Consider the following 24,348-nt stretch of genomic DNA (forward strand, 5'->3'; position numbering starts at 1 on the left):
TCCCTTTTGAGGTATGAGCCATCAGGCTTATTTTTAAATAATTTTCCCTACTAATTCTGTATCTTTTTAATGAGGTCACATTTACGTACAGTGAAATGCACACCTCTTGTGCGTATGATTTCATGAATTTGAAAAGCATGTATATCCCCATGGAGGTAAAGAACACATCCTTGGCCCCAGAAAATTCCATCACGTGCCCCCCTCCCCACTTCCGATGCGTCCCCCGGGTCCTCACCTCAGTTCTGATTTCTATCATCATAGCTTAGTTTTCTGGTTCTTAACTTCAAATAGATGGCAACGTGGTGTCTGGGAGACAGAGAAGATTCTAACCCACCCTCAGCTTATTGCTGGCCCTTCAGTAGGTGGTTTCCATTGCATTACACTTGTCCAGACCTCATCTTTTGGGGCTCAGTGGAAATGACCCTTAATTCATGAGCCTCCATCTCCTGACCCCACAGTGTGGAAACGGAACTCAAGGCCACAGTGATCCCTGTTATATTGTCAAGTTAGAAGCCATTTAATCTAGTTTCCTGCCACAAGCGAGGCTGGTACCCCTGAGAGTTCTTTATTCCATCCTCCCAGATCTCCTGGAACAAAGTCTGCAAACCTTCTAGTTACTTAATAATGAGTCTTCATCCTACAATTAACCTGAATGTTTTTCTCATTAGAACACAAGCCCATTTCTTCATGCTTTCTCCCCAGTGAAGCTGTTGAACATTTGGTCGATAGTGCAAGTAACTCAATGTGAAAGCTCCTTAAATTTAATTTTGTGAGCTCACTGGGCAGGGATTTTCTACATCCATTCTGAAAAATTTAGCATTGAACGTGTAGTATGTCATAACTGCTACATACTAACTTGGGTTTGAATTTTAATTCTACCAGTGACTGGTCCTGTTCTTGAGTCTTGTCATGTGTGTGTCCTGGGCAACTCAGTTGTTCCCAGTGGAAAGCATGTGTGCATTAGCAAGTGGTACCTCCTTGGGGGCATCTCTCACCTGGGCTCATCTGGGCTCACCTGGGCTCACCTATGCTGTCTCTCCCCTCAGGGACAATGAGTCTTGCCTTACTTTCTTGCATGTACCTCATGCTATGACCTCATAGAACTCTCAGTGTTCTCAAGAGCTTCTTGAAGGACACTTCATTTCTACATCCCCAACATTCAGCATAAGGCCTGGCTCAATAAAGACTAATAAATAGGGACTTCCCTGGTGGCACAGTAGATAAGACTCTGCACTCCCAATGCAGGGGGCCCAGGTTTGATCCCTGGTCAGGGAACTAGATCCCACATGTGTGCCGCAACTAAGAGTTCACATGCCACAACTGGGGAAGCTGCATGCTACAACTAAGGAGCTGGCGAGCCGCAACTAAGGAGCCCACCTGACGTAACTAAGACTCAGTGCAACCAAATAAATAAATAAATATTTTTTAAAATACATACAAAAAAAAAGACTAATAAATAAATTAATCAATAAGCTACATTGACTCCATCTGGGGAAGAAGGAGAGAGAAGTTCTCCCAAAGCATTGGCTCCTCCTTTCCCATAAACCAGGGTACTGCCTTCCTGGTCCAGAGCCAAGACACATCCTCTTAAGACCCATGATCAAGACCTGCCCTCACCTTAAATATTGGGTTGGCCAAAAAGTTCGTTTGGGGTTTTCCAGAGGGGGAAAATATCACCTACTGAATTTGTCCAATGTCATTTAACTGTAGGCTGCCCCAGACTCGCCCTCAACTGTCCCATCACCTGGGTACCCACCTTTCAGGTAATCACAATTGCGTTCTCCCTGAGGCCCCTCTCACCCCCTTTTCTTTTGTCTCTGTCAGAGGCTGACTTTGTATACCCAGCTCAGTGGACTGTACTGACCACGAAATAAAGGAAGAGTCAGTTCCTTAAAGAAGATCTTCCATTTTCTTAATGTTGTTTCTAGAACCATAATCCCATCAGCAAAAGGCACCCTTTCATCAACTGCAAGTTTCACTAAGCCCTCATCTTCCCCAATATCTTTAACAGTTTTCCCATAGGCTCCCTGATTTCATGCTTTGGGTTCTCTTCATTGCTCAGCAAGAGGAAGAGGAGTCTCCTTTCCTTGTCTCACCATCCCTGCCTCCATCCTGAAGTCTGCCCCTTCATCACAAGAGCCCTGAGCTGTTCCATTAAGCATGTGATTTTTATCCACAAGCAGAACTCCAGCTTTGTTACTCTGCTCTGCACTCAAGAAACAAAATGAGTAATAACTCCTTGTATAGAAAATGGCTTCCCTGGAGCCACGCACTTTACGAGGCAGGAATACACACTCCCCCGATCTGCCCCAAACTGCTGTCCCGATAGCATCCGAAACCTTCCCCAGAGGGTCATCCGTCATCACATGGCACAGCGTGGCAGCCGATCCCAAAACGGAACTAATAAGAAGTATTCACGGATCGTAAGTGATGGAATCAGAGCCAGAAGGAATCTTACAAATTGTCTGGCCCGGCTCTTCCCATGTTTCAAAGAAGAAACTGAGGGAAAGTGATTTGCCCGGGTCACCCAGCAAGCAAGCAGCAAGGTATGTTTTTAGCTGATTTCCCTCCAGCTATGAAGCCATCATTTTAAGGAATATGCTGGGATGATACCAGATATGCTGGTCACCTTTCTAGTAACCTAAAGAAATGAATGGAGCCTTCTAGAAACTTAGACACAGAAAAGCATTTCTAGCATGTACAGGGGCTATGTGGGCAATGAGGCAGAGTTAGGCAGAAGTTTCTGGAAGAACAATAATGAAAGTAGGGGCAACTCCTGGCAAGGGCAGCCTGCATTCTCATTGTTCTGGGAAGACCTGGGCCATGCCCAGTAGGACATGGTTCAGCTCAGGCCAGAAAAGTCAGCCCTTGCAAGGTGGGAGGGTAGGTGTGAGGGGTTTTGATTTCTGGAGCCTGCACTGTAGATGCCAGGGCCTGGAGAGACTAAAGTGGCTAGAAAGTGCATGTCAGTGTGTATGAGAATGTGTGTGTACGTGTGTGTGTGTGTGCACACGAGTGTGCTCCTGTGGGCATGGTTGGGGAGATCAGAATGTGCAGAGGAAAGAAAAGAGTCAAATGGGAAGAGCCCAGACAGCAGGCGCCCAAGGCATTTGGATTCTCTTCCCTTGGAAAACAAATGTAAGAAACAGCACTGCTGCACTGAAGGAAAAGCAAAGAGAAAACAAAACCCCCCCGTAGTCCTATCACTTTGATGTAACAACCACTCTCCTGTTCCCTTCCAATCACTGTCCGAATGCAGACATTTTCACACATTGTTGTCACAGTGTGCAAATCATTTCGTAATATATGTTTACTCAATATGGGATACAGTCAGTCCTCCGTATCCACGGGTTTCGCATCTGCAGATTCAACCAACCAAGGATCGAAAATATTTGAAAAGAAAAAAATTCCAGAAAGGTCCAAAAAGCAAAACTTGATTTTGCCCTGTGCTGGCAACTATTTACATAGCATTTACATTGTATTTACAATCATTTACCTAGCGTTTATATTGTATTAGGTATTAAAATATATGGGAGGATGTGCCTAGGTGATACGCAACTACTATGACTTTTTTTTTTTTTTGGCTGTGTTGGGTCTTCGTTGCTGCGCATGGGCTTTCTCCAGTTGTGGTGAGCATGGGCTACTGTTCTTTGCGGTGCGCAGGCTTCTCATTACGGTGGTTTCTCTTGTTGTGGAGCACAGGCTCTAGGCACAGCAGTTTCAGTAGTTGTGGCATGCGGGCTCAGTAGTTGTGGCTTGTGGGCTCTAGAGCACAGGCTCAGTAGTTGTGACACACGGGCTTAGTTACTCCGCAGCATGTGGGATCTCCCCCAGCCAGGGATCACACCCGTGTCCCCTGCATTGGCAGGCAGATTCTTAACCACTGCGCCACCAGGGAAGTCCCTATGACATTTTATATAAGGGATTTGATTATCTGTGGATTTTGGTATCCACAGGGATCCTGGAACCAATCCCCTGGGGATATACATGGGACAACTGTATAAGCATTTTTTCCAAGTTGATTGCCCAACTTGGAAGAGAAGATGAAGATGCAGTCAGCATCATTTTCTAAATAATTCCCTGAAGGTTGGATATTTAAGATGCCTCACAGATTTTACATAGTAAAACAATGATGAAGGTGGAGCTTTTTCTCCTTACAAATTATTTGTTTAGGATAGTTTCCAGGAGCGTAGGTCAAAGATTAGGCAGTGTTTTGAGTCAAACCCGAAAGAGTTCCAACCAATGATACTCCTACCTGTAGCAAGGAGGAGACACCATTTCACTATAAGACTCTTCAGGCAAGGAAAACGACTATTTTAACAAGACTGTAAAACCCTTGTATGCAAGGACCAAGTCTGGCACCTCCAGCAATGTCTTGCAACACCAAACACATAGTAGATAACCAAGGCTGATCCAGGCTCGTGACACCTGAAGCTAAAATTAAGGAACCATCTTTAAGAGAAAGAATATGAAATCACCAAAACAAAACTAGGTGTGAAAGTGACCTTTTCAAACGGGGGGAGGAGTGGGAATCAAAACAAATCATCATTGTTTAAAGGGCAAAAATGCAACAAATTCACAACACTGAAAAAAAAACACAGTTTTCACTCATTAACTGCCTGACACCCCTCTCTAATACCTTTTTCCCTACGTCTTTGGCTGCATGCTCTTTGGTATCTTCTTCATATGATGACCATCTTCAGTATCCTTTTCTGTAGCAAGAATAGAAAACGAATTCAGTCTTTCCTCTGGCATGGCTGATCAAAATTGTTTATTACTGTTAATGGGTTATAAAAGTTTTTTTCAGCTTCACAACTCATTATTAGCAATATCAGGACTTCCCTGGTGGCGCAGTGTTTAGAAGTCTGCCTGCCAATGCAGGGGACACAGGTTCGAGCCCTGGTCTGGGAGGATCCCACATGCTGCGGAGCAACTAAGCCCCGCGTGCCACAACTACTGAGACCGCATGCCACAACTACTGAGACCGCATGCCACAACTACTGAAGCCCTTGTGCCTACAGCCCATGCTCCACAACAAGAGAAGCCATCGCAATGATAAGCCCACGCACCAAAAAGAAGAGTAGCCCCCGCTCGCCGCAACTAGAGAAAAGCCCGCGTGCAGCAATGAAGACCCAATGCAGCCAAAAATAAATAAATAAATAAATAAATAAATAAATAAAGCAAAATCACATAGAGTTTTAGAATTGTAAAATTTGGGAAAACCTCTTGGTCCAGTTTCTTTTGAATATGAGAAAAATTCATCTTCATTAATCGATGCTGCTTTTATCATAAGTTTAAACCGGAATTTATTTTCCTGATTTGGGCAGATCCCTTGGAATTGACTGTATTTTACAGTTGCATGTGGAAAACAATCTAGGCCGAGTCTGAGTGTATGTCAAACTTTGTTTCTCTACCGATACCCAGATACGTCCTGTGCTGGTGGCTGTAGGGCATATTCACGTGGGGTACAACCCCTGGCCCTACACTTGGTGACAACATGGGGCTGATGAATCAGACAATGAGTGTTCCTAAAAGCCATTCTTCTGCAGAGGGTGGGGAGCAACTGATTTAACTCTACTTGGAAGGACTGTGTATCACAAAAATGTATCCCACCAAACCCAAACTACATGTATCTCTAAGTCAATTACAGATCCCAAGTAGACCTGTCACTCTAACGCCAAGTGACACAAGGGGAAATGAATAGAGAGGAAGATAAAGTGGAAAGAGACAGTCGTTCTACCCAAATTTGGTTAAAAATGTCATATTTGTTTAAATTGTGTAAACACACACGACCATGCGAACACATTTCCAGGGCTCCTCCTAGGGCCTTGGAAGGGGTCCATGGGAGGAAGAGCACCTGAGGCTGAAGCTTCATTTGCTTCATCGGTGCATTACTCTGAATTAAGTCATACATTTGTTTGATATAGTGAGAATGTTTAATTACCTTAATTGTAGTAGGATGTTCCGTGGAACTTGATTTTTATTGCAACTGAGAAATTCTGCTGAGGAAAAACATAGTTTGCAATTCAAATAATTATCATCCCCCCTGCAGAGATGACTAAGAGGAAGCTGAGTCCCATCACCCACCCTCCCCGCACTCTATCTATCAAGCAGACAACGACCAGGGGACAGGGAAGGAAACTGGAAAATTGGTGGGAATCAGAAGTCACCGAACTATTTGGGAAGTTCTGGGGGTTTTCCACTCCCAATGCCAAATGTTGGGTGGTCCCAGAGCACCACACATAGTGCCTGGGGGGCTTGAAAAGGGGGAAATTAACATCTTCTTCCCATTGAATGGTTGCTTAGTCAGAGTAGTGGTGACATGCTTCCATGCCTATTGGAGTGGGAGGGAAAGAGAACTGGAGAGGAATGGCAGATGGAAAGCGGGTGGGGAGTGGCTGTTTGAATTCCCACAGTCTGGAGGGTCAAGGATACATGGATTTCCCATAGAGGGGCAGACACAACAAGAGCAGTCAAGACTGTCTTCTTGCTTGTATATCATTCAAAAGGGATGGCCAGCAGATAGAAGAACCTCATCAGTGGGAATCTCTGGGTAGATCAGCAAGGTCGGAGCTTAGGGGAGTAAAAAGAGGGCAGGCCAGGCCAGAATGGATCTCCTATATCAGGGAATTGTGAAGGTCAGAGGCCCCTTCCAGAAGGACCTTCCACAAGACTCACACATGGGCCCCACAGAGGAGCCATCCTCTGAGCACCTGCTACCCAGACAGCCATGATGGAGAAACAACCATCAACAGAGAGAGGGCCCTAGTAGCATCAATCCTCAATGCACTGGAGGAGAAAGTGACCCCGAAGAGGGAGCAGAGGTGTGTAAAAGAGAAGCCCAATCCCATCCACTCCAGGTCCCTCAGGCTGGAGCCAGGCTGGGCAAGGAGGGGAGTGGGCATTCAATTTAACGTGATCATGAAGTTTTATACCAAGGCTTCAGATCTGCCTGATACGCCACTAAGGAAAAGGAATGAGAAATTTGTCATAGAACAATTGAAGGCAAAGAGTGGAGGTTCTTAAAAAATTGTCTCTACAGCAAGTTCAGACTGCTCGGTGAATTATTCATAAGCTTGAAGAATTAGGAAAAACAGATTAGGAAATCTGCTGTGGGACAAGAATCATCCTTCTAACAGGTTTCTCTGTTCTCTTCCACATCCCACAGATGTGCTGGCACAAAGCTGTCACTATTATCTTTGGTCTAATGAGTTCCCCAGTTAGTGGAAAAGGGTTTCTCTAACAAATCTCTGGTTTATTCATCAGAGTGATAGTCATAAAAAATGGTGCTTAAGAAAATTGGTGCTTCTAACTTTTATCATACATAGGCCTTCCATACATAGTGGGAAGTTCAGACGTGCAATGATCTTTTCCTCCTTTTGGAGTTCTCTTGAACGTCCAAACAGTGAGAGGCCACATGGTCCAGTGAAAGGGGCAGTGAACCAGTCCTTGGTACACCTGCGTTCCAGGTCCTACCCTGTCGGCTGTCAAGCATAAACTTTCGCCTCTCTGGCAAAGACTTTCCCCAGTCTCAAAGAAGGTGCATGACTTCTCCAGGGTTTCCAGATTAGCGAGAAGCAGACCTACCTCTCAGAACTGGGTCTTCTAACTCCAAATGAATTTGCACGTACCTCTGTTTTAGCGGCCATTCCTATATGGCGTGTGTCTCTTCTTGGCCTTGGTCTGTAGGTTCTAAAGGATGGTGACGATGTCTTTTCACATTTGTATACCAGCACCTGTCAATGTCCCTGGCGTTGAGTGGAAGCTCAGAAAATGTTAAAAGAATGAGTATAAAAGCCATGCACCGTGCAAACAGAAACTGCGCCTCAGCATTCACTTAAGTAGCTCCCATGATAACCCACTTAACCTTCAAAGTAAAAGAAAAATGGAAATAGAAAAAAGCAGAAAGTGAAGGATGATGCCTTTCATGGTGTGGTTGACCAGGATAGCAATAGTATTATTGATAAAATGTACCCATCACCCGGCAACATGCCACTTGTGGCAGGGGAGGAAAAATTTACCTTAAAAGCTGGCTGCAACCTCAGCCATTTTTGTTTATGTGCTTTATAAGGAGAAGGTGATTCTTTTTGTTTATAAAAACACTTTGATGGGTCTTCTTCAGCTACGAAAGGTGAGCCTAGAGAGAAACTGAGCTGTATAACCTACTGAAGGAATTTGGGGTTGTTCCCTCGCGCAAGAGACAGGGCCTATGGGGGCCCCAAGTTGTAGAGAAGAGGAAAGATAGAGAACCATCTCTGCGGAGAATGGATCCCAGCTATGAGCTAGCGGTCCAGAATCTAGAGGGTTAAATGGTTGTGAGGAGGGCCGGGGTGCGGGCGGCATGGTGGGGCAGTTATTGCTTCTTCTGTGCTGTCCTCTGATCCCATCTATCATCCCCACATCTTTTGTAAATGGCTCTTGTAGACACAGGTGTCATCCGTGGCTTGAGGGATGCAGGGGAAGGAGCTGTCCCATAAGTCTGATAAAGCGAATCAAAGACAACAGCAGTTACAACACCCATTGCAGGAGACTTGGCAAACAGAGTCATGAAAGTGCATCAGGTGTGAGAAGTGACTGACAGCATACAAATCCCTCCTCCCAGCCAGGACCCTCGAGACTCCCCAGGGTCTCGAGACTTTCCCACAGGACTCCCCACAGCCTGCGGGAAAGGTGGGTGCCAGCTATTTTCTTTGGCTATCCTAGCAGGGGTTGGTGGGACCTTCACCCTAACCACCTGCTGACTTCCAAGTGCCAGCCCTGTGTTTTTTGCCTACGGGCTTTCTCTCGTCACTGCGGCCTTTGTGACCAACATGGCAGCAGCATGGAAGAACAAGGGGAATTAATGTACACCCTCCTGCCCCTCTGATAACCCTCAACTAATGAGTGAGGAGAGCCAGGGCATAAATACCCTAGCTCCCTTGCCCCTAGTAGAGGGGGTAACTCTGAGGTGTGTTTCTACATTGGCTTCCAGAGTCTCCTGCTGGATTCAGTCTTGGTCATTCTTGGTGACAATGGGCTTGAGAAAGCACCTTTCACTGGCTTTCTTCCCTTCACTGTTTCACTTCCCCACGCCCCTCTCTTCACCTCCCAAATAAAATACCTGCACCAAAATCCTTGTCTCGGGATCGACTTCTGCTGGAACCCAAACTAAGACAGATATCACATTAAAGAGTAGCCCTGCAAAGCTGAAGGGCTGGGCAACACCCAGAGGACACCTGGGAAACCTGGTGATGCAGGAAGCCCTCAGATGCCACGTCAGCATCAAACAAAAATTTGGTGGAACATACGTGTGTGAATGTTTCTGTAAGAGTGCCCTTAAGTGCCCAAATGCGAATCTCTTTCCACCTGCAAACAACCTTAAGCATTCTTTCTTGCTGTGTGAAGCATCTGCTCCTCTCCTAAAAAAAAAAAAAAAAAAAAAAAAAATCCATTAAAGGAAGCCAGTTGGAATCCATGATATGTTTATTCCTGTCAGTTTGATGACTGGCCAAAAGGTCTGGAGAACAAGAATCACCCAGCTTGGCCATATCTGTTCCTTGGGTACTTGATCTTAAGAGTCTCTGAAGGGACTTCCCTGGCAATCCAGTGGTTAAGACCCGACGCTTCCACGGCAGTGGGTGAGGGTCCAATCCCTGGTCGGGGAACTGACATCCCACGTGCCGCTCGGCAAGTCCAAAAAAAAAAAAAGTCTCTGGAGGCTCCTCCATGCTCATCTCTGTCAATACAAAGAACAGGCCCTAGAGGAAGGCCAGACACGGTAAGGGTGGAGGAAAACGGCTTGACTGCACCACGCACGAAAAGCTCCTGCAAAGGGACCCTGTTGCCATCTTGTCCCAGCCTCTCTGATCTTCTAACCACGTTTATTCTCTGCACCTCTCTCAGGCTACCTCAGGGTATGGGAAAAGCCGCTGAAATCCAGTGTTGTCTCGATGCACTGCGGATCTGAACACTGGCCAGTGCCTGGCTGGGCGCTCCCACAGTGTTGCTTGGCCATCCTGCCATCGGAATGCATCCACCATGGGGTTCCATCTGGCAGCATTCCAACTGTCTCCACTCTTCCACTTCAGAATTCCTCGCTCTCTGTGCCAGTCTCCCCATCCCTCCCTCCTGCCTCTTCTCCAGTGCCCACCCTCCAGCATCCCGCCCTTCAGTTGCTCCCTTTCGCCCACTTTGTCTCTTTTCTCTCGGGTTGACTCCAAACCACTCCCTCCCTCCTCTTCAGCTCTCCCCGCTCTCCCACCAGCTCTGCCACCAAGACCATGGGGCCCCGAGAGCCCCCACTAGGCGTCACATCTTTCCTCAGCCTGCTGGAGCCCTCTCCTCAGCCACACAACCAGCTCACTCATCAGGAACTGCTGAGCCCCACATCGGTACCAGCTGAAGCATCTGCCACCTCTGCTCCTTCACCCAGCAAGAACCCAGCCAGAGGCAAATGGGACAACTGCACAAGTCAACATCCTTACATCCTTATAGTTTCTGGGCCATATCTCTGAGCAACTTCCTAATCACAGCTAACTTTCACTCCTCTCATTTCTTATCCACTGCCCCAGTGAATGTACTTTTTGAGAAGCACGTTGGTTCCTTTCTCCTGGTAGGACACGGCCCTGAGATCTGGTGGAATCACTTACCAGGCATGAAAATAACACCTATTATTCACTAACAGTCACTGAGACTGAGAGACTACTAGGGAGACGAATGAACCATAAGCAGGGGCTGGTGTGGATCTATATTTCATGCCAAGAGTCCCCTTGAAATAGATCTTTGGGCAATCCATGGCCACTTGACTTTATTGATACCTTACTCCCTTCTAAAACATACAGTTTTCTTGGAGAACAGAGCCTTCACAATAGTTCAGTCACTTTGGAACCCACCGCATGGTTCCATTTCCTTTTACTCTTCAATTAAGTGAGACTATGGCCCCAAAAGAAGTGGTTAGACCTCCTACACTGTTGGTGGGAATTCAAAGTGGCACAGCCACTATGGAGAACAATATGGAGGTTCCGCAAAAAACTAAAAATAGAGTTGCCGTATGATCCAGCAATTCCACTGCTGGACATATATCCCAACAAAACTATAATTCAAAAAGATACATGCACCCCTATGTTCACTGCAGCACTATTTACAATAGCCAAGACATGGAAGCAAACTAAATGTCCATCAACAGATAACTGGATAAAGAAGATGTGGTATATATATACAATAGAATACTACTCAGCCATAGAAAAGAATGAAATAACGCCATTTGCAGCAACATGGATGGACTTAGAGATTATCATACAGAGTGAAACAAGTCAGAAAGAGAAAGACAAATACCATATGATATCATTATAAGTGGAATCTAAAATACAACACAAATGAACGTATACAAAACAGAAACAGACACACAGACATAGAGAATAGACTTGTGGTTGCCCAGGGGGAGGAGGGGTAGGGGAGAGATGGATTGAGAGTTTGGGACTAGCAGGTGCAAACTATTATATATAGAATGGATAAACAACAAGGTCCTACTGTGTAGCACAGGGAACTATATTCCATATCCTGTAATAAACCATAATGGAAAAGAAAAAAAAGTAGTTAGAGCCTAGGAAGGGACAGACAAAAGGTGACCACCTGTGCAACAAATAATCAGGACAAAACTCAGAGAAGGGTGATTCGGGTCAGGCCCTAATGCTCCTACTCAAATTTCATAATAACTTTAGGCAGATCATTTAATTTCTCTGAGCTTAGCTTTCATATCTGTAAAATGAATGTAAGCCAAAGGTTTCCAATTCCAGTCTTTTCCAACTTTTCTGGGTCCCTCATTCCTCTGATATTCAAGTTGAATGGCTTGAGCTCCCAGACCCTAAATTATGAGAAATCAGTCAGGGCCTTCCCCAAGAGTTCTTCACATCCCCCCCCTTCTTTCCGTGGAGTCAGCAAACATTTTATTGAGCATCTACTATGTGCCAAGTACATTCAAGCAGAGAACAAGACAAAGGAATCCTGCAGGTATACATAAGCCCCCCTGCTCTTCTCTATTTCTGGGGATAACTTAGGAAACCCAAATTTCTCCCACATGATCAGGCAGAGCAATTCAGTGCTTCCTTCAACTCATCCCTGCCACCCAGGCTGTGCTCAGGGGGCTTTGTCTTTCTCCACCTCATCTCATCAAGGTGTTTCCTCAAAAGAAATCATCACTTCTTTTTCTTTTTTAATGGCTGTTTCGGGTCTTAGTTGTGGCACGCAGGATCTTCGTTGAGGCATGCGGGCTCTTCTTTGCGGTGCGTGGGCTTCTCTCTAGTTGTGGCGTGCGGGTTTTCTCTCTCTATTTGAGTTGCGCCAGCTCAGTAGTTGTGGCACGCGGGCTTAGTTGCCCTGCGGCATGTGGGATCTTAGTTCCCCAACCAGGGATTGAACCCGCGTCCCCTGCATTGGGAGGCAGATTCTTTACCACTGGACCACCAGGGAAGTCCCAATCATGACTTCTTATGAAACTTGCCACTCACTCTCCAAGAAGGCAGACAGTTTTTGTCTTAAATGGAAACCAATATATTTCCTAATGTGAGGGCAGGAGAGCACTGGTGAGCTTTACAAAAATATAAAGTAACGTATATGTATATGTATATGGAGGGTTTCAGCCACTTTCTCAAAGTCTAATGTTATAATTTCCCCATGTCCTGAAGCTCTGTTCTCCCCCTTTCTTAACCTGCCAGGGAACTACGTAGTTTGACCAGACAGAATAAATTGAACCTTATGGGAACACTTCTTTGCAAAGAAATCTTGTAGGAGGGGTGATCTGGATAAACGTGACTCTAGGCCCCAGACTTAGGATGAGTTAGGCTAGTTACAGCTTCCAAACAGAGACAAACTCTTCCAAATACTTCAGGGGCTGAACTTAACACCTGACAGGACACAGGGGAGCTCTTGACTCCCACATGACAGAGGCTAATCAACGTCCCAAAAGAAACACAGCAATTCCCTTCTTCAAAGGGATCCTGTGTTCTGTTTCTCTTTACACACAATAATAGTTTCGATTGTAATTTGAAAAGGCAGAGACCAAAGGGAACTCCAGGGACTGCCTTGGCTTTGGACCTCATTAAATAGCTCTGATTTCTTTCTCCTTTGCTTAAGTAGATAATAATATTGCCAATGAATACAGCCCAGAGCATCCTCTGCCAAAAACTGGATTAGACAGTATTTTAATAAAGTAAAAAATTATGTTCAGGAATAGAAAATTTTACATTTCGCAGAAAATGAGAGTCCACGGAGGATGGGAAACTGGCCTCCAGCCATGAGGGATGTGAAGATGGGGACAACAGAGTTATTGGGCACAGGTAGTTCGTAGCAAAGGAAAACAGCCACGCCACGAACAAGTGCAGCCAGAAGGATGAAGGAATGGCAGAGTCTGTAAACGTTCCAAATGGAAAGGCAGGCATTGCTGTGGGAGGGACTAGCCTTGAAACCGACATGTAGAATCCTTGGAAGGGTCTGAAGAAAAGAAAAAAAGCCCAGTACATTGACCTCCTTCTTCAAAATAAGTAATTCAATTCATTTCAATCTTATTTAACCATCCCAGTCAAGACCAAGATTTGATTGAGGTTGCCAAGAGGGAGGGGTTTGGGGGAGGGATGGAGTGGGAGTTTGGGATTAGCAGATGCAAACTATTATATATAGAATGGATAAACCACAAGGTCCTACTGTATAGCACAGGGAAATATATTCAATATCCTGTAATAAACCATAATGGAGAAGAATATGAAAAAGAATATATATATGTACTACTGAATCACTTTGCTGTACAACAGAAACTAACATTGTAAATTGACTATACTTCAATAGAGAGAAAGACCAAGGAATGAATAAAGATGTGGTACATATACACAATGGAATATTACTCAGCCATAAAAAGGAACGAAATTTTGTCATTTGCAGAGATGTGGATGGACCTAGAGACTGTCATACAGAGTGAAGTAAGCCAGAAAGAGAAAAACAAATATTGTATATTAACGCATATATGTGGAATCTAGAAAAATGGTATAGATGATCTTATTTGCAAAGCAGAAATAGAGACACAGACATAGAGAACAAACGTATGGATACCAAGAGAGGAAGTGGGGCGTGGGATGAAATGGAGATTGGGATTGACATATGTATACTACTATGTATAAAACAGACAACTAATGAGAAAAAAAAACAGGATTTGAGTTTGTGTTTAATTTTCCTACTCCCCCAAATTTCAATGAAATGACAAAAAACATTGCTTTAATCTGGGAAATACCACATGAGCAGTAGTACCTTGGGAAAGGTGAGCTCTTAGCAGCATTCCATCCAGTGAATTAAGCCTCTACATGCTGGAGAGCTGTAGGGCTCAGTCCCGACCCCTTTACCACCGATACTGACTCTCTAGTCGATACTGACTATCCAGCCCTGGGGCTCTATATGTGATGCAGTCGTCATCCCAGATGGGTCTCCTGTCTTCCTGGACTGCCATCCCTGCCTCCAGTCTGGTCGCCCTACGTTCCCCTCCTTCTAAAACCCATGTCAGATCATCTCACTTGCCTCCTCAAACTCAATGATGGCTCACATCCTGATGAGGATGAAAGACAAAACTTCTTATGAGAATCTATGGGGCCCCACCTGATCTGACCCTGGCTACCTCTGCGACCTAATCTCCTGCTATGCCTCCCTCCATCCCTCCCTCCCTCCACTCCAGCCATACTGATGTTTCTGTTGTTCCTTGAACATGCCAAGCTTTCAGGACCTTTGCCTATGCTGTGTCCTCTGCCTAGAACACTCTTATCCCAGAGACTCATATTTATTACACCTTCATTTCCTTCTGTCTCTGGTTAAATGTCACTTTATCAGAAAAGGTCCCTATTTAAAATAATATTCCCTTCCTTACTTCCCCCGTTCTCTCTTTAACCTGATTTGACTTTTTTCCCACTTAATGTATCCTTATCTATCACTATATTATATATCTGTGTGTTCATTTGCTGTCTGCCTTTCCCTCTAGAATGTAAGTTTTGAGTACTGTATCTGCAACTCTTGGAACCATGCCTGGGCACACTGTAGGTGCTCAATAAATATTTATGAAGGAACAAATGAATGAGTCAATTAATTTACATGCCAAAAATGTCTTTTTTTTTTTCTTGCAATCTACAGTTCAGATAGGGCCAAATCGTGTTGAACCTGTGAAAAAGCACTCCCAGGATGGAAGAGGATCAAATCTGCAGCAGACATACAAACACCCCAAGCCTGGATGAGTAGGGGCTAGAGGAGAGAGCCATCCATGGCACAGTTCCCCTTGAAAATTGCGCAGAAAGTGCTTGATTCTCTAGGCAGTAAAATAAAAAGACAACTAACAAGAAAAGTAAAAATAACAAGATAAGCAGTGGACGCTGAGACAGGCAGCACAGATTCCCCTTAAAGACGGATGGACTGAGTCTCCCAGCTGCTGAACATGCTGTCAGTGGTCAGCCCTCTTCTGAAAGAGGCTTGGCTGATGACAGCTGCCTTGTCCAAGGCCATACTCCTTTCCTCGGGCTCCTCATATCCGATGACTGTTAGATGCAGAGGTATGTCACTGACCCCAACTCACAACTCTGAAGGGTCCTCCTAGCTTCAGAGGCCTCTGTGGGGTTGGCTGGGGCTTCTTGAGAATGACTCACAGCCCAGTTTTTCCCTCTGCCCATCCTGCCAAGACATGGAAGCAACCTAAGTGTCCATCAGTGGATGAGTAAATAAAGAAAATGTGCTATGTATATATTATGGAATATCATTCAGCCCTGAGAAAGAAGGAAATCTTGCCATTTGCAACAAAACGGATGGACCTCGAGGGCATTATGCTGAGTGAGATAAGTCAGGAAGAGAAAGACAAATACTGCATGATCTCATTTATATGTGGAATCTAAAAAAGCCGAACTCAGAGAAGCAGAGACTAGAAGAGTGGTTACCAGGAGCTGGCAGGTGGGGAGAGGGGCGTCGGGGGCGGATGGGGAGATGGTGTTTAAGGTCACAAACTTTCAACTAATAGATAAGTCCCAGAGAGCTAATGCACAGCATAGAGATTATAGTCAACAGACTACTATAAACTTCAAAGTTGCTAAGAGACTAGATCTTAAGCATTCTCACCACAAAAAAAGAAACGATAATGATATAAAGTGATGGAGGGGATAGCTAAAGCTAAGCATGTTGCAATAAATAAACGAGTCAAGTAAATAAATAAACAAGTCAACATGTTGTATACCTTAAACTTACATCATGTTATATGTCAATTATATTTCGATTAACAAAAAGAAAAAAAGACAGGCCTCTCTAAGCTGATCTGTGTTCACAGCTGGAAGAAAGGCAATGTCTCCATGGCCTGGAGGCCCTCAAATGGAGGCTTGCTTCCTTCCCCAGAGCTCCCCAGCCAGCCACCAACAACCAGTCGGTGGCCCCTTTTTCTGGGGCCTGTGTTCTCTCCTCCTTGGCTTCCTAAATCCTTGTTTCTCCCCTGCTGTCCGGTCACCACACGCTGTACGTCTTCCTTAACTGGAGCAGACCTCTAGGCCTTTGTACCTCAAACCTTCCTGATAACCCCTTTGGTTTACCCACTTCCTTGAACTCTTGATCATGAGTTCTGGAATGTCATCCCACATCTCAAACTCTGCTCTTTTTATTTATTTCTAGGTCAGAAAAAGAAAACAACAACTCTGCCTACCTACATCACATACCTTGCATCACAGAGATCAAAGTAACCCCCTCTTTAACTCTGTGAATTCCTCACAAGAGAAGAACACAGACAAGAGTCTGGAGACAAAGAGGCCGGCTGAGCAACTTGTCCCAGTTTGCCCGGGCTTTCTGGTTTTAGCACCAAAGTCCCACATCTCCGTAACCCCTTCTGTTCCAGAAAAACCAGGACAGTTGGTCACACTGGGGAGGATCCAAAATCCTCTGGCAGGAAGATAGGGCATCGTCATGATGCTCAGAAGGGCTTGGTGATTAACTGGACAAAGGCCTGGATATCATGGGAATCTTGAAAAAATAGCAGCTAGAAAAAGCTAGATAAAGATTTAATGTAAATATTTCAGTACTGTCAACAACAAGTAGAGCATTTCCCTCAAACAGGCAACAGGAGTCACACTGAAATTCTAGCTCAGAGAATTTGTGAAGTTCCTTGTATTTATTGTAGGTCTATTGTCCACTTTCTCACACTGTATCCTTTGATGAGGATTGCATTGGTCATTTGTCTTAGATCTTAGTATTAGGAATATCTGGGTTCCACCTGTGTAGCAGGCTTCTGGGTTTCTTAAGGACATTTAATGCTGTTTTCCTTTTTGCACTGGTTGATTATGAGACCAAAAGTCAAATTTGCATTCAACCTTCGAGCAAAATATACAAGATATAAGGCACATATTCTGGACATTATCTTTACCCACAGCTTTATTTTCTTTTTCTTAGTCTTATTTCCTCTTCTAATTTCTTGCATTAGAAAATGTTGCATTCTATTTTTTTTTCATTCATTCTACAAATATTCATTGAACAGGCACACTTTCAGGGGCTAGGGATGGGACAATGAGCAAAACCAAGTCCTTGCTTTCATGGAACTGGCATTCTAGTGAGGAAAGTCAGAGCAAAAAACAATAATAAATGCATTAGGTAGTGTCAGGTGTCATGAGGTAGGGGGAGGGGATGCAGAGTGAAGGAGGTGGTAAGAGGCAGCCATCCTAGGTGGGTGGTCTGGGAAGGCCTCTTGGATAAGGGACATTTGAGCAAAGGCACAAGAGGACTGAATCAGTGAGCATCAAGGCTATCTGGAGGAAGACTGATCTGAGCAGAGGAAAGAATAAGTGCAAAGGCCCTATCACAAAAAACCGTTGGCATATTTCAGCACCAGCTAAGAAGCCAATTTAGCTGCAGGGAAATAAGTAAGGAGGAGAATTGGTAGGACTTGAGGTCAGAGAGTAGCCGAGCCAGATCAGAAAGGATGTTGTAGACTCTGGAAAAGACTTTGGGTTTTACTCTGAAGAGAAGGGAGCCATCAGAGGGTTTTGAGCAAGGTATGGAATGATCTGATATATATTACAAGAACCATTCTGGCTGCTGTGTTGACAATGGCCTGGAGGAAGGCAAAGACAAAAGCAGGAAGGTCAGAAAGGAGGCAATTGAATGGTCCAGCCAGAAGATGCATACGGGAGGGTAGCAGTGGAAACTGCGGGCAGTATGCAATTCTAGGCACACGTTTGAAGGTAAGGCCAACAGGACATGCTAAGGGGTTGGATGTGGGGTATGAGGAAAAGAGAAAAGATGAGGATGACTCTGAGAAACTGGAAATGGCATTGAGGGAAGACAGCATGGCATAACACAATGGCTCTCCACCCAGCTAGCCCATTGGAATCATCTGGAGAGCTTGAAAAACCTATCAGTGCCTGCTCCCACCTCCCAGAGAATCTGTTGCATTGGTCTGGGGTGGGGTCCCAGCACTGGGGTTATTTGAAAGCTCCCCAAAGGAGAGAACCATTGGATGAGTACAAAGAACACTGATTAGGAATCAGACCACTTGAGTTCAAATCCCTGCTCTGCCACTTCCTACAGTGAGACTTTGGGTAAGCTTTCACACTTTTAAGCCTCAGTTTCTTCAACTGCAAAACAACTCTTCAAGACCATAATGAGGAGTAGTAATATACATATAAAGGGCCTAGCATATAGTGGATGTTCAAAAATGGTGGCTGTTACTATTTTTATTGCGTATTTTTTGAATGAGATAAGGTAGAAATAAATGTAAATAATAGGGACTTCCCTGGTGGCGCAGTGGTTAAGAATCTGCCTGCCAATGCAGGAGACACGGGTTCGAGCCCTGGTCCGGGAAGATCCCCCATGCCGCGGAACAGCTAGACCCCGAATGCCACAACTACTGAAGCCCGCGCACCTAGAGCCCGTGCTCTGCAACAAGAGAAGCCACTGCAATGAGAAGTCCGCACACTGCAACAAAGAGTAGCCCCTACTCGCTGCAACTAGAGAAAAGCCCGCGCACAACAACGAAGACCCAACGCAGTCAAAAATAAATAAATAAAATAAGTAAATAAATAAAATATTTTAAAAAATGCAAATAATAAAGAAGAGGGACTGCATGACTCTGCCTTCCCCAAATTGGTTGGACTATCCTACCGGTTAATGACTACTTCCCTACCAATAGCTAAAGGGTCATATGCCACTCCTGGGTCAGGAGAATCAGGCAGTGGAAGAAATCTCTTCCCAGATCCCCTCTAGTAAAAGGGTATTTGTGGGACTTCCCTGGCGGTGCAGTGGTTAAGACTCCACACTTCCAATACAGGGGACGCAGGTTCGATCCCTGGTCAGGGGACTAAGATCCCACATGCCGTGTGGCGCGCCCAAAAAAAAAAAAAAAAACGGTATTTCTCAGGCGGTGCCACATCCACACTTCCCTGCCCAGTCATGTGACTCGATGCTGTTGGTGATAAGCTCAATAAATGAGCCTCTACTGTCCACATGGCTTAAGATCTAGGGGAATAGCAAGTAAAGATACACATGGCAAGGAAAAAAAGGCAAGGTGAACAAGCCCGAGTGACCTTGAGGGATTGATTCCTCAACCAGTCATGAGGACCAGGACTGGCTTGGGTCCCCATGGATGGTTTGCAGAGGCTTTGAGGAGAAGCAGACTAGTTCCTCATGGCTCTTGCTAGTCACAGCATCCTGACACCGCCAACCCTTCATGCACTTTGGGATCCTCCTCTGCAAGGGAACTCTGAATGAATCCTTCCTTCACCTGCTCCCTTGTTCTCTCAAGCATCCACCTTAATTACCATTTTTTAAATTCAAATACCAAAAATAAAAACCATGCTCACTAAAGCAATAGGAGTCACATTGAAATTCTAACTCAGAGAATCTATTCTAACATCTTCCATGACAAAGCAATGACTTAAATCCTTTAGGACTCAGAGGTGTGGAGCCAATGTGAAAATCTGTGATTACATGCAACCCCTCACATCTGTCCCCAAGGAGTAGTCCATTAGTCAGGACTCTGCAGAGTCTCCAAACCCAATTCAAATGAGCTTAGTAAAGTTGGAATCTATCAAGTCAATGGTCAAATCATGGGAAAGGCAGGGTGGAGCCAGCTTCAGAAATTAGTGGAACCCTGAACTCTTTTTTTCCTCTCGTGGCTTCTCATGTTGGTTTCATCCCCTTCTGATTCACTTTTCACATTGACCACAGCACTCTGACATTAAGAAAATCAGGCTTCTCTCTTCCAGATCCCATTTGAAAAACCCCATAAGAGGACTGTGTTTTCCCTGGCTTGGATCATGTGTTCAACTTTTTGGGCAGGAGGTCAAGTTCTGTTAGCATATGATGAAGAAAAGCGCTGAGCAGACAAAAGCAGTAGATGTCCACTACGATTCCCTGCAGTCACAGCCCATGTTTATACAGTCACTGGTCCCTGAACTGTACTTTCTGGCTATAGTGGCCACAGAAGCATAAGATCTGGGTCCAATCTCGTAAATATCCAAGATTCCTTCATCTCTGTTCCATCCTCAGAGACTCATGAGTCCTTTCTCAAGCAGGCATGAATCTATACAATTGAGTCATTTTTTTACAAAACACTTTGTCTGGATGCTGAATTTTTATCTAAACAAATTGTTTCAGGTGGTTACAGGATGACTAAAAGTCATCGCTATGGATTACAAGTCAACGTCCCTTCACTGATTCCAGACCAATGCAGGAAGCATCTCTGCCATGAAGAGCATTTATGATCATTTGTTGCCTTTACACTAACTTCCACAAACTCAGTTTCCTTAACTTTGGAAAGCGCAAACTTCCAAAAATGATGACAAAGGGAAAAAATGGAAGATGCTGGAGCAATTAGGCATAAATCCCAACTTCTCTCCTCGGCCTTCCAAGCTGGTGGGAAAGAGAGAAAGCTGGGTGGGTTGCAGAGAAGCTTGGGAATTCTCACTAACATCCTCCAACTTGGAGTGAAGTTCACCTAAGCCGGTGATTGCATAGCCTGGGGAAAATGTGCAAAACCCTTGCCAGTAGGAGCCCTGACTTACCACCTGGGCAGCCAGTGGAGCTGGAAAGAGGTCTAAGGCTGCCAAAACAGTCCCCAGGCGCAGAGCTGAGTTGGGAAAATGACGTGAAGGTCAAAGATGGGTCTCCCACCGCCAGGAAACAGATGCACACCCTCCGGCTTGCTGAGTGAGCCCTGGAAAGGTCCAGTAAACATTTCAGATCAAAGTCAAGTCCAGGCCTTGGGGCAAGGCTGCCCACAAACTGACATCTCCCTCCCCACGCCGCGCCCTCAGGCCACAGGAAGGCAGAGGACACAGTGAGCTATTCTCAGACTGTAGCTATGATGGGTAGGCCAACAGGCTCAGACAATTTGGGAAGGGGAAAAAGTTCTGGAAAGAATAAAAGAGGTACTAATAATAAGCACCAACGCCCAATATTTGCACAGGTGAATTCTGTCACCCTTCCAAAGAACACATCATTCCGTTCCAGAGCCATGAATACCTGAAAAGGACAGAACAAAAAGAAAACGGAGGAGTCACAAATTCAAATGACTTCACAGACCAGACAGGTGACTAAAATGGGTGACACTGACTGACTGAAAATACGGAGCGCACACTTGTGAGTGCTGGGTCCTGCAGGGATTGGAGAGGATGTCCACTTTAAAGGTGGCCACCACTCCAATCCCCAGACAGTCTTTTCCATACAGAGACTCAGGTTCACAGAATCGACCTGGTTTTTCAAGAAGAGCTGGATTTTTATGTTTAACCCCCCAATTCTGAAATATTAAAGGCCAAACAAAATTTATCAGCCACCTGGATGTGAATCATGATCCAACAGTTTTCCAATCCCTCCCCATTAACAAACTGTACTTACAGATATTGACCTAAAGTATTTTTTTTAAATCAGCAAATATGTTTTAGCAGTACATTAGAAGAATAATTTTAAATGACCAAGTGGACCCATCCTTGGAATAAATATCTAGTCAGTATTAGGAAATCTATTAATATAATACATTATATTAACAGATCAAAGGAGAGAAAGCATAAGACTACCCCAATAGGCACTTGACACACTCCAATATACATTCTTGATCTTTTAAAACAAAAATAACCCTTAGTAGAACAGAAATGCTTAGATTTCCTAGACTGCTTGGGACTTTTGATTGCAAGAGATAAAACCCAACTCAGTATCGTAAGAAAAACACATAAAAGGAATTTTTTTAAAAATTGACTCACATATGTGAAAAGTCCAGGTGTATCTTTGCTTTAGGCCTGGCTGGAAACCAGAGCTTAAACAGGTCAGAACTGACTAGTTTGCCATGACTTACCTCTACTCTCTTCATGTCGGCCTCATTCTCTCCAACTACATGTGGGTTTCTCCTTGTAGCTAGAAAAGATGACTGCAGGAAGCTCTCACTTAATTCATATTTAAAATTTGTAAGAGGGAATTCCCTGGAAGTCCCATGGTTAGGACTCCACGCTTTCACTGCCAAGGGACCGGGTTCAATCCCTGGTGAGGGAACTAAGATCCTGAAAGGCGTGGCACGGCCAAAATAAATTAATTAATTAAGTTGGTGAGTAGCAAGAAAAAGAAAGACTGTCTCTCCCCACAGTTTTAGAAGGAAAGTTCCAAGGTGGATTCTAGTTGACTTAGCTTGGGACACATGTATATATTGTAAATCCTATATCTAGTAAGGGACTTGTATCTAGAATATATAAAGAACTCTTAAACTCAATAATAAAATGACAAATAACCCAATTAAAAACTGGGCAAAGGATCTGAATAGACACTTCTACAAATAGCAGTTAAGTACATGAAAAGATACTCAACATTATTAGTCATTACAGAAATGAGAATCAAAACCACAGTGAGATGCCATTTCACACCCACTCTAGTCAAAAAGACAGGCAATAAAAAGTGTTGGCAAAAATGTGGAAAATTGGAACTTTCATACACTGCTGGTGGGACTGTAAAATGGTGTAGCCACTTTGGAAATCAGTTTGGCAGTTCCTCAAAAAGTGAAACTCAGAGTTACTAGAAGACCCAACAATTCCACTCCTAGGTATGTACTCAAGAGAAATGAAAACACATGTCCACACAAAAACCTGGACACAGATCTTCATAGCAACATCATTCATAATAGCCAAAAAGTGAGAATAATTCAAATTTCCTTCAACAGATGAATGGATAAACAAAGTGGTCAATCCATACAACAGACTATTATTCAGTCATAAAAAAGGAATGAAATACTGATTTATGCCACAACATGGATGAACCTCGAAAATATTATGCTAAGTGAAAGAAGCCAGACACAAAAGGTCACATGTTGTCACTAATCATTAGAGAAATGCAAATCAAAACTACAGTGAGGTATCACCTCACACCAGTCAGAATGGCCATCATCAAAAAATCTACAAACAGTAAATGCTGGAGAGGGTGTGGAGAAAAGGGAACCCTCTTGCACTGTTGGTGGGTATGTAAATTGATATAGCCACTATGGAGAACAGTATGGAGGTTCCTTAAAAAACTAAAAACAGAACTACCATACGACCCAGCAATTCCACTACTGGGCATACACCCCAAGAAAACCATAATTCAAAAAGAGTCATGTACCACAATGTTCATTGCAGCACTATTTACAATAGCCAGGACATGGAAGCAACCTAAGTGTCCATCAACAGATGAATGGATAAAGAAGATGTGGCACATATATACAATGGAATATTACTCAGCCACGAAAAGAAACGAAATTGAGTTACTTTTAGTGAGGTGGATGGACCTAGAGTCTGTCATACAGAGTGAAGTAAGTCAGAAAGAGAAAAACAAATACCGTATGCTAACACATATATATGGAATCTAAAAAAAAAAAAAAAAAATGGTTCTGAAGAACCTAGGGGCAGGACAGGAATAAAGATGCAGAATGGGCTTGAGGAGATGGGGAGGGGAAAGGGTAAGCTGGGATGAAGTGAGGGAGTGGCATGGACATATATACACTACCAAATGTAAAATAGATAGCTAGTGGGAAGCAGCCGCATAGCACAGGGAGATCAGCTCGGTGCTTTGTGACCACCTAGAGGGGTGGGATAGGGAGGGTGGGAGGGAGACGCACGAGGAAGGGGATATGGGGATATACGTATATGTATAGATGATTCACTTTGTTATGCAGCAGAAACTAACACACCATTGTAAAGCAATTATACTCCAATAAATATGTTTAAAAAAATTTTTTTAAAGGGTCACATGTTGTATGATTCTATTATGTCCAGCACAGACATAGAGACAGAAAGTAGATTAGTGGTTGCCGGGGGTTGGGGAGGATGGAGGGGTGGGTGTGGAGTGACAGCTAATGCATACCGAGTT

At 44.3% G+C, this 24,348-nt stretch overlaps 1 protein-coding gene across 6 annotated transcripts in view; it reads right to left on the reverse strand.

Annotated features, from left to right (window-relative positions):
- Positions 1 to 24,086, reverse strand: part of CFAP161 (cilia and flagella associated protein 161) — a 58,549-nt gene extending 34,463 nt beyond the window's left edge. For 2 of the 6 annotated variants that reach the window (XM_082388557.1, XM_082388558.1), the window contains exons 1-4: positions 21,030 to 24,085; positions 9,357 to 9,398; positions 5,945 to 8,479; positions 4,640 to 4,712 (exon numbers count right to left, since the gene is read on the reverse strand). The gene's annotated coding sequence lies outside the window, so the exon portion shown is untranslated. Of the gene's footprint in view, positions 1 to 4,639; positions 4,965 to 5,944; positions 8,480 to 9,356; positions 9,399 to 21,029 lie in introns of those variants that run through there. The other 4 variants (XM_082388559.1, XM_082388556.1, XM_082388563.1 and 1 more) reach the window with 3 other exon arrangements.
- Between the last annotated feature and the right edge of the window lie 262 nt (positions 24,087 to 24,348).

Source organism: Balaenoptera borealis (genome assembly GCF_965194805.1).
Source record: "Balaenoptera borealis genome assembly, chromosome: 3".
NCBI lineage: Eukaryota > Metazoa > Chordata > Mammalia > Artiodactyla > Balaenopteridae > Balaenoptera > Balaenoptera borealis.